This window comes from Pteropus vampyrus, unplaced genomic scaffold (assembly GCF_000151845.1).
Source record: "Pteropus vampyrus isolate Shadow unplaced genomic scaffold, Pvam_2.0 Scaffold216, whole genome shotgun sequence".
Lineage (NCBI taxonomy): Eukaryota > Metazoa > Chordata > Mammalia > Chiroptera > Pteropodidae > Pteropus > Pteropus vampyrus.
In genome coordinates this window covers 1,332,341-1,344,320 of record NW_011888997.1, presented here as the reverse complement: position 1 = coordinate 1,344,320, position 11,980 = coordinate 1,332,341, and the positions used below count along the sequence as shown (strand labels likewise).

The 11,980-nt window shown below is 31.8% G+C and overlaps 1 non-coding gene across 1 annotated transcript; it reads right to left on the bottom strand.

Moving 5' to 3' along the window:
- Positions 1-11,297: 11,297 nt before the first annotated feature.
- Positions 11,298-11,423, bottom strand: LOC111747278. The gene has a single exon (XR_002783461.1). It is a non-coding gene; the product is annotated as a small nucleolar RNA SNORA11 (small nucleolar RNA).
- Between the last annotated feature and the right edge of the window lie 557 nt (positions 11,424-11,980).

The window sequence follows — 11,980 nt, the reverse complement described above, 5'->3', positions numbered from 1 at the left end:
AAGTGTCAGATGCTACTTTCAGGACTGTCTCCAAGCTTCTACCACTTTAAGAATTAAAAAGGCAAACACTATGAATGGTCACCTCAGATCCAGGAAAAGAAAGCCATGAGAATAAAATGGAGCCTTCTGGGTAGAGAAATGGACTGTATCATCATAACAAAACTCTGCTGGAAGATCTAGTTATCGTGCAGTAAAGCATATTTGATCCATTCGGTTTGAAAAATAGAAATAGCGGATGATTTCCTTAAAGGGAGAAAACTCTCCTGTTTAGTACTTCTGAGAGAACCTCTTTATGTGGGGGTGGGGGGGGTGGGGGAAGTACCATCTTTAATTAAGTGGACTATTCTCAGAATAGAGGAAAACCAGTTATAAAGTCCACTTTACATCCATGAGATATGGAGATGGAAGAAACCCTCTGACTACCCAAACTCACCTTTTGCATAAGTACATATTTTGCAGTCCTAAGCCAAGATTTTTTAATATAAATTAAGGCTGCATCTGCCTTGAAAAATGAAGGGAACTACTTTAAAATACAAAACGTTAATGACTTCATATGTGACCATGCAACTATTGTAAAACATTTGGAGTAGAATATATCCAATTCTAAAATTAAAAAATAGAGTAATCACAAAAAGTGTCCAAGCAAGTAAATCTGTTCTGTAAAGATAGATTATTTTGAGACCTGGAGAATCTAAACAATCTATCAATAATGTCAAAGTATACTTATCAGTGTAGAGCGAGGTACATTTCAATAAGAAATTTAAATCAAATTACACTCAATTTCCTCTGTGGTTGACAATGTGATGATATACAGTAGTCCCCTCTTATCTATGGGGGGATATGTTTCAAGACTCCCAACATATGCCTGAAACTGCATATCATACCAAACTGTAAATATATGCTATGTTTTTTTCTATCCATACTACCTATGATAAAGTTTAATTTATAAATTAAGCATAGTAAGAGATTAACAATAACTAATAAAATAGAACAATTAAAACAATATACTGTAATAAAAGTTATGTGAATATAGTCTCTCTCAAAACATTTTACTCATCTTTTTACTTAAAGGAAGCTCTTGATGGTTTCTCTTTAACATATCCAAATCACTGGTGCCATTACTCAGTTTTACCTTTTTTTAAAACTTTTATTTTTCAGAGGTGACATTCAATATTATTTTAGATTAGCTTCAGGTATGCAGTATAGTGTTTAGATATTTATATAATTTGTGAAGCGATCCCCATGATTAGTTAGTACCTACCTGACACTATACATAGTTATTACAATATTATTGACTATATTCCCTACAGCTTCATGACTCTTGCACTTTGGGGCCATTATTAAGTAAAATAAGGGTTACTTGAATATATGCACTGTGATACCACGACAGTTGATCTAATAACCAAGATGGCTACTAAAGTGACTGCAGGCATGTAGTATCCACAGCACGGAGACCCTGGACAAAGGGATGATGATTTATATCCTGGGCAGGACAGAGTAGGAAGCATGAGAATTCATCATGCTCCTTAGAATGGTGTAGTTTAAAATTTATGAATTGTTTCTTTCTGGAATCTTCCATGTAATATTTTTGGACCATGGGTGATTGAGGGTAACCAAAACTACAGAAAGCAAACAGCAAATAAAGGGAGACTACTGTATCTGCTGTATCTGTAAACATTTAACTCTGTGAATTTTATTTTGCCAATCTGAAATTGGTGAAATTGGTATCAAACTGACTTTTTTTCCTGCGTCAGTGCCAATGCCATTTGAGTGAACATCCTTGTCTATCCCATTAATCAATGGACCCTCTTTATGCTATATTATACCCTCACATACAATTGTGTGTTTCCATCTTTCTGTTTTTCTTCTCTTAAGTCCTTATCACATGTTTTCAAATATGTCACTTTATGATATTATCATAACTTCTTTGTTAAAAAGGTCTGTCTTGTCCATTCTTACCTGGTTATTTTCCTCTGGATTAATGTCAGAATTTTGTCAAGTTCCCCCTTAAAAAATTTATTTATTTCAGTTTGATTGGGGTTCTATTAAACCTATCATCAAATCTGGGAAAAGTTAACAGTCATTCTGACATTTTTGAGCTTTTATAATTTTCAAAACACTGTGCTAAGAGCTTTACAAAAATTTGTGATTTAATATACTCACAAAAACCCTGGGAAGTACCATTATTCTCCCTAATTTATAGATGGTGAAACTGAGGCTTGGGAACTTTAGGCAGCTCGTAAGTAGAAGAGCCAAAATCCAGGCCTGTGCCCATCTGATTCCAAGTCATGGTATTAATCATCATGATCTACTTTCTCATCAAGTATTACAGTCTGTCTCTCCACCCATTCAAGAATCCTTATGTACAAAACAGTAAAATGTTACAGTTTCCTTAATTTTCTTTACATTTTCTAAGTTAATTCCTAATATAATGATTTGTTGTGTCATGATTGTAAAATTCCCTTATTGTTTCATCTAAGTGGTCATTACATTGCTAATAATTATTGATTTTGTATAATTTTCTTGAATCCAGTTCCTTTAGTGAGATAACTGAATTCTAGAATATCTACATTAAAAAAAAAATTATACCATATGCTAATAATGATATTTTGTCTCATTCTTTCAAAACATTCTAGCTTGTATTGCTTCATGTCTAATTATACTGACCTTCTAGAATACTATTAAATAATATAGTGTAAAAAATAATTTAATGGTAAGAAAAGAGCTTTTATTTCACCATTTAAGGATGATGTAGCTCTTAGTTTGAGACAATTTTTATTATTTTCTTGAGTATTGATTTTTATATCATAAATATATTAGATTTTATTAAACATTTTTTTGGTATGTTAATATTATTTTTCCTTATTTAATCTATTGATATGAAATAAATGCAATAATATTGAACCAGTCCTGCATTTTTTTAAATACAAACTACTCATGGTGAAGTTTTTTCCACCTTGGTGGAGTACATCAATTTATTAACATTCCCTTTAGAATTTTCTTTTTAATGAAAGACGAGATTAGTTTGTCATCTCTTATGCACGAACTTTTTCAGGTTTTAGTATCATATGTGATATTTCATTTAATGATTTGCTTACTGCATCAATCTGAGTACCAGCAAAAAGCAAATATCACTGAGTCAAATCAAGATAACTGCAAAGATTAATAAAGTTACAACATACAGAGAGATGAGCTGGGAGTAGGGAGAAACCACAAGCTGTACTGCAGTACCTTAGGGCTGCTAATCCACCTAGATCTAAAGAAAAAATTGAACACATCTAGATTCTGGGAGGAGTAGTTACCAGAACCTGGAGTGAGAGAATAACTTGAAAATGGTCACTATGAGAAAACTTGTAATTTTCATTGGGAATCTTAAACAGGTAACTCCTCAGGAAGGGAGCTAAGGAAATAAATATCACAGCCTTCCTTTCCTCCTTCCCTCTTGTCTCCTGCTGGGTTTTCCATCTGTCTGGACCCCGTCCAAAAGTAGAGGACAGGAAGTCTTTTGATGTAAGGCCTCAGGTGCAGAGGGCAGGGTGGAGAAGGGGAGTGGATCGGAGGTAGGGGAGTGGCACGTGAAAGATACACAGCACACACAGGTTTTCAGTGCTCTGGAGCAAAGCATGGACTGTTGAGCTATTCCTTCAAATTTTAAATGAACAATTTTCAGACTTTGTGACTCTGGAACATATATTTTTGGATAATTGGCCTGTTTTTATTTAAATGTCTTTCCTAAAGATTACCTGAGAAAGGATTTCTGCATCTTGAGCAAATTTTATTATTTTTTCTTCAGGAAATTATTCCCATCATTGAAATGTTAGAGTTGTGCGCTCTAATAAGCATAAAATCTCTTGTGATTTTTATATACTCATTTATTGTTAAATTGTCTCTCATTTGAAACTGAGTTTGTATATTCTTTCTTATAGTTTCCATTGGTTTGGCTTGTTCTTAAGAACTAGTTCTTACGTATATTTATCGACTTAGTTGTGATTTTTTCCTTTTTAATTATATCTTATTTTTAATGATCTAGCTTACTTTTAATTTTCTAGCATATATAAATCTTCCATTTGGATTCATTAAATTTAATTTTTATTTTATTTCTATCTTTTTGAATTGCATTATTGATTCATTTCTTTTTCTTAATTTTAAGACATGAAAGTATTTATTTCTGAGTATATGTTTGGTCAAATTAGATCATTTTTGATATGACTTATATTTACTTTTTTTTTTTTACTAAGCTGGAGAATTTTTCTTTCCTGTTAGATCCTACAATAAATTGTTTAGAAGTTTTAAATATCCAAGCAATTAAAAAATTTTTTATTAAAACTGTGTTATTAATTCAAGTTTTATTTTAGGTAATCAAAGAATATGGCTTATATGGTGGTCTCCACATTCCAGAAGGTAATCATTATATTGCATTTAATATTTATCATTTCTATTTTTTTAATTTTATGGTTTACATTTAGTATCTCTATTAAAAAATATATTGATATGTTTTTAAATTTATATAAATGGTACTATACAGTATCATTTGGGAACCTACTCTTTTTTAGCTAAATTTTCTATTTTTAAGTCCATTCATGGTTCCATATAATCATAGGCTATTCATTCAAAGTGCTACAGAACTTTATATTGCATGTATAATCCAGAGCTCATGCATCTGTTCTTCTACAGATAAACAGTTCTCTCCAGTTTTCTGCAAGTATGAACAGTGTTGTAATAAACATTCTTGTGTAGATTTCTTTGTGCACATGAGAAAGAATTTTTATAGGGTACTTAGGACTGCAGCTGCGAAGTGATAGGCTATGCACATCTTCAACTTGGCAAGATATGGCAAATTATGTTCCAAATTAATTATAATGATCTCTGTATACTTTCTACTTTTGAAATTTATTGAGGTTATTTTTGACCTAGTTAAGATTTTATGTTAATCAATGCTCCTTTAATACTTGAAAAATAAAAAAGATTTTGTTTATAGATTATAAATCATATACCAAATTAATTCAAAATTATTAACCAGATTATTCAAGTATTATACGTTTTTTGTCTTCTTGCTCTAGCATAGATATATGAAGAAGTTTTAAAATCTCCCACTATACCTTTTGTGCATTTCATTTTATATTTCTAATAGATCTTGGCCTATAAATTATAAAATTTTATTGTTTCAAGATGTTTGTCTCAAGGTGTATTGTAGCTTTTGACATTTTGAAATAACTGTCTCATTCAAAGTGTTTACTTCTGCCTTTATTTCTACCTATTTTATATGAATAATGTCATTCTTGCTTTTTCAAATTAAAAAAACTATATATGTGTATATATCTTTGATCTTGTTTCATTTTATAATGGTATACTCTTGTGTAAACCCTATCCCTTAGCTTAAAAAAAAAAAAAGCTATTAGATGGAATTCATTAATATGGAGATTTAACTCATTTACATTAAATATCATAATTGTTAGGTTAGGCTTCAGTATACTTATTTCATGCATTCTACTCATGATTTTCTTCATTATTCTGCTATTATTGTTTTGAGAAATTCAAAAGAGACTCAAGTTTGTTTCTACTAGTGAATCCCAGAGTTTCGCAATGACCTATATTAACTACCAGATTCAATAACAGAGCAATATTATTTTACTTTCTCTTTTGAAAAGTAGAGATTCCTACTCTTGATCTACATGTCTCTTTCCAATCCTTGTAGATTTAATATGATGATAATAATAATGATAACAATAATAATAGCTAAATTTATTGAGTACTTACCATGTGCCAGTCACTGTTTCAAGCACCTTTTATATTAATTCATTTTACCCTCGCTATGAGTACTGCCCTTGTCCCCAGTTACAGATGGAATATTAAGCTGCTGAAAGTTTAACTTGCCCATAGTCATAAAATTTGTATGTAGTAGACCTGGACTTTGAACCAAGAAATTCTGCCAACTACTACACTAAAACATTTCTCTGAAATTTAATAACATATTCTTCTGTTTTATTATATAGATTATAACTTTAAAACACTGGATTTGACTTTTAATATATTTAGATAATTATTAAAACTTACCTTGGTCTAGGATATCCTTCATGTTTTTATTCAAATGTCATATTTAAAATTATAATGCTTCATACATCCTGTCCTATTCCTTTAATTTTTTCATTATACTTATCATGTCCCAGAAGAGTATATATTACACTTACTTATTTTGCTTCTTTGTCTCTCTCCTCCACTATAATGTAAACTCTACAGGGAAAGTCTGTTTATAGCTATTTCTCCAGCACCTAGAACAGTAATCAAGACTTAATAATCATTAAATAAATATCAGTAGAGTGTGTGAGTAAATGAAAAAAAAATTTGAGTTCTGCAGTCACTACTAGTTCTTTCCAATTGCCATTTCATCATCACTGAGTCCTTGCCTTTGATTCATTTATCATTTTTTCTTGCATATCTGAGGAGAACATCCTGTGTCCTCACTCATGAATAAAAAATTGCCTGGTTACAGCATTATTTATTTCAAACAATTTTCCCCCAGAATTCTGTAAGTTTCCTCCATTGTCTTATAATATTAATTGGCACAAAAAAAAAAAATTCTGAAGACAGTCTGATTTTTACCTCCTTATATATAAATCTGAGATTTTCTTTTATTTATTTCAATGGTAATTTTGAAAATAGAGATGTATATTCTAATTCAATATCTTACTTTTAAATCTTGCCAAAATGGTATAAAACAAAAATGCAATGTTTGAAAAGTTTGATGTCCACTGAGACATCATGTAAGTGAAAAAAGAAAGCAAAAAATGGCATCGTTAAATTTTAATTTGTAAACAGATAATGAATAATGCAATTGAAAAAAGTAAAAAAAAAAATGAACTATTAAGTAAGGAAGCTAAATTTTCCTGTAAAATGAAACTGACCTTAATTAAATTTTTAAAAATTAACATGCTATTGCTTATAAGAGTTACATCTATATCCAAAAATATCAGCAACCTAAAAGTTAGTCTCTCTATCACTCCTTTGTGACTACAGATCAGTTTATTACCATTTTATCCACATGGCTGTTACAAGGGAACAGTAATTGACAAAAAGACAACAAAGACACAACAAAGACACTAGTGCCTACAGTGGCAAAGATATCGAAACTTGATTGCACAAAAATGACTACCAAAGTAGGACATAAGGTAGCACTCTCTCAGTTAGGAGTACAGTTTCCTGAATGTACTAGTTTCTTATTGCTGCTGTAAAAAATTACCACAAACTTAGTGAATTAAAATGACATGCATATTATATTATATTATATTATATTATATTATATTATATTATATTATATTATATTATATTATATTAATTATATTGTATCATATCATATCCAGTTCTGGAGGTCAGAAGTCTAAAATGGGTTGGCAGGGCTGGGTTCCTTCTAGAGGTTCTAAGGAAGAATCTATTTCCTTGCCTTTCCTAGTTTCTAGAGACCGCCTACATCTTCAGGGTCATGGCTCCATAACACTGCTCTTTCATCGCATCTCCTTCTCTGGCTCTGACCCTCCTTGCTTCCCTCTTATAAAGACCCTTCCCTCGTACTGGGTGCACCAGGATAATCCAGGATAATGTCCCCATTTCAAGATACTTCATCACATCTGCAAAGTCCTTGTTGCCATATAAGAAAGGAAACAGGCCCACAGATTTGGGGGATTAAGACACATACTGAGTCTCCCAAAGTCCTTCTGTCTCATCGAAGAATGGAGACATTAGATGTGATAATGATAATAATCTAGTAGAAAGGAGAAGTAATAATGCCAGAGAAAGAGGACACAATAACAAAATCATTAAGAAATGAGAGGAAATAGCATCCAAAGTTACTTCTCCCATTTTAGCAGTATTTGGTACATTTTAGGGGCTTGGTAGATTTCTGTAGACATTCTAATATGCGCTATTCTGAAGCTCAAGTATTTACTTGGAAGATATCAAAAGGCAGAAACTTGTGCTACATTTGCAATATTCATAGCAAAATTAGACAAAAACACTTATCCAACAATAAATTAAAAAATATTACTTCAAAATCTTATTTAAGGGAGAAATAAGTTATCAAAATATTTGAATGATGAAAATATAAGACCTGGCGAAATTCATAAAACATTGCCAAAGTAATATTTAAAAGAAAATATACTGTTGTGAATATATGTTAACTGAGACTTATGAGAAAATAAATAAATAAAACAAATTATTAAGCCCAATAAAGCTGGAAAAGAGAAATGACTCAACTGAGAGCAAAAACAAGAATGCTTAAGGAAGGAGACAAAAATCAGTAAAAATTAATTGCCAGAAACAATAATTAAATAGGAGAAAGGGGTTAAGGCAGCTGGCTTCAATTCATCCACTTCCTTCATGGAGTGGAGGGACACACTGGGCAGAATGCAAGTGACCTTGTCAACAGAACCTCTTGGTAAAAAGATGGGAGAAATCTGTTAGGAAAAAGAGAACTTATTTCTGAAATGCCTTCAACAGGAAGTCTCTGGCTAAAGATTACTTATTGTAAATAGAATCCGAGATGTATGGGGCATGGTTCCTTGAAGAATGTCACATGAGCTATTCACCCAGGGTATAAAAATAGACATGTTTCATCACTGAAATGCTCTCACTGCAGTGCTGCTGTCAGCCTCACAAACAGACCTATCTATTCCAGGTCAGAGGGGCACAGTCAACACAGGAAGAACTATTCTCTGTTGTTCTGAACTTTTTGACTGCCTGCATCCTTGACCTTATTTAGCAAAGTTTGGTACTAGGTTAAGATTTCTATTCCAAGTGTGTCTGGCTTTTCAATCCCATCCTGTGTGTTGGTAGCTCATTAACCAACAGATAAACATCATTGATTAACCACAGGCTCGATTTTTTTAAAATTTAATAAATTATATTTTAAAAGAATGTTTAAATAAATATTTTCAAATATAACATTCATTCAACTAGAGAACAAAGTAGCACTGATAACTATTTATAAAAATAAAATATATTCAAATAAACACAACAAAAAAAGATCCGCATTAATAAAACTCAACAAGACAAAAAAACTAAAGTCACTACCTAATAAGAGTATTCCATTGTCACATATTCTTGAAAAACTGTGTAAAGGTTTTAAAGAATAACACATAGATAATATAATAATAACTGTCCAGGAAGATGTAAAATTAAAACACGGCCCAAACATATCTATAATGCAAAAACTATTTTGATTCCAAAATCTAAAAAGGAAATACCAAGAAAGATTAAGATATACCAATCTCAATTATGAAAAAATATACAAATATCCAAATATTATTAAAACTTCCAGCAATTTATCCTGGGGTTTCAAATTGATACAGCACGAAGAAAATAACCAACATGTATCATCTCCGTAACACAGAGAAAAAATGCTAAACTCTTCTACACTTCAGTAAATGCCAGGAACACATTTGACAAAATCTAGTATGTTTCAAATTTTAAGTCTAAAACTAAAGTCACTGAGAATTTATTAACTGACCGTCAAAGACTATGTCTATTTCAAGCCATGTGTTGATTTATTTAATACAAATTCACTGGAATCATTCCCTTAAAACAGAAAAAGACAATGAATGCCCCCCCTTTTAGTACATCTATATACATATATAATATATAATTATAAAACAGAATTTATTAACTGACTGTCAAAGACTATGTCTATTTCAAGCCATGTGTTGATTTATTTAATACAAATTCATTGGAGTCATTCCCCTAAAAAAGAAAGACAATAAATGCTCCCCCTTTTAGCACATCTATATATATTATAATAATACTTGCAATTCATATATTAATATTATTCACAATTACTATTCAATGGGAAAAAAGAAGTAGGAGTATAAACATAAGAATGAAGATATAAAAAACCATATATGCAGATGGAACAAATATGTATCTGGAAAGCCAAAAGGAAAAATGATTGAAACTATTACTAGAGACAATAATCCAGCAAGACTCCAGACTGTAAGATAAATCCATCAAACTTAATTGCATCTCTTTATAAAAATGATAGCTCACTAGAATAATTCAGGAACAGAATTAATTTCACTGATAACACAGGTCAACATATTTAAATGCTAGAATATTCATTTAATTTTGGTCATAAGGATTTGTGTTTTTTAATTGCATAGCAGAAAAAGATATGAATAGTTGTGGCAATATATTTGAATCTGGTTGGGAATGTTAAATGCAGAAAAGATGTCAATACTTTCATAGTTGTCATATATAATAAGTTAACGAAAATAATTAATAGCATTTCTTGCTTACTAATATATCAGTGATTATGAAAAGGCTTTAGTTGCATTTTGCATTTTCTGCTTAGTTCCTAATCCTATGAGATAAATTCTAATCTCCTTACAGACCAGAAAATTGAGAATAAGAGAAGTCAAGTATTTATCTACAATCAATAGGTAGTGAGTGACAAAGGCTGGACTCAAATGCCTACACTGGAAACTTCATACTAATTGAAAACTTGTTAGTGAATCTTTGTGAAAAGAACAGGCAGAATATAGTAGCATATTTTTCCCCTTAAAGAGGTAACAGTAAGGAATTTATTTACCAGATTTTTAAAGACCTCAGCGTTATAATTATATATTTTATTTTTTATGGCTAGCTACAAATGGTGTGTTTGATTAAAAATTAAAATACTGAAGTAATTTATTAGCATATAATCAAAATATGGGTTTCTGCCAAGTCTCTTAACTGCTCTGGGCACTGAGCCCAGTTTGGACCATATTGCCCACAGTTTCTAACTGGCAGCCACGCTGAGCCTCACTGGTGTGCCCACAGTGCAGAGCACAGGCCCATGGAAGAGGGCAGGACTTAGACCCAGCTGTGCACTGCTCTCCAGGGGCACTGGGCTTCACATACTAGGGATGGTGCAAGCAGGAAGCCTCAAGGATATATTCCCATCCTCCAGTACTCAACCAGAAGTTCACCACTTGCCTGAATCCACGCGTTTCATTAAAATAAATAAAACTTCTCTGCGTTCTTTTCTTTCTATTTAGCAGGCTTTAACTGAATCTTTAAGGTCTAAAAAGCAGCATTATTCCCATTATTCTCATGTATCATGGTTTATGCTGATTTGCCCCTATTTTATGATCTAATTTGCAATGTATAAGGTACTCATTTCTACTTCCTTAAATCTCCTGATTTTTAAAAATTTTACTTCTATAATTTTTTAACCAAATATCTTTAGATTTTGTCTTTTCTTTGCAAATATTCATCCTACTTGTAGTGTTCTTAATTCTCTAATTCTCTAATATTAGCCTACTTTTTTTCCCATGTATAGGGCATAATATCACAGGAAGGTCATAGCATCCTGCCACCTGTGAGAAGTACCAAGTTCCTGGTGGATGTGTTGGAAACAGAGAAGCCATCCTTCAGGAACCCGGCTCTGATCACGTCCCATTGGTCTACCTTTTATTTCTAACTTTTTAAAATTTCAAATTATTTATAATCCTTTTATTTCATTTTTTTTTCACACACACACAGAAAACATGATATGAAGATAAAGACAGAGTCATGTTTCTATAGGCCAAGGAACACATCAAAGATTGCCAGCAAACCACCAGAAGCTACGTAAGATGCAGAAAACAGATTCTTCCTCACAGTCTTTACAAGGAACCAACCATGCCATTTCGATTTCCTGGACTTCTAGCCTCCCAGAACTATGCAATAAAAAATTCCTGTTGTTTAAACCATTCAGTTTGTGGTACTTTGTTATAGCGCCCTGCCAAACTACCATAACCCTTATGACTTCACAATAAACTCCATTTCCATTTGAGCTAATTTGAGTGGGTTTCTGTTCTTTGCAAAGAAAAAAAAGATAAGAATAAAAAAACCTAACTTATATCACCTTTGCTGTGAGCAGAGCCAGGACCATCCTCAGAAAATTATTCTGAATCTCCTCCAGGACAAAGATAAATGAATGAGCAAAGTTTAAGTTATCTTCTAAAGAAAATGG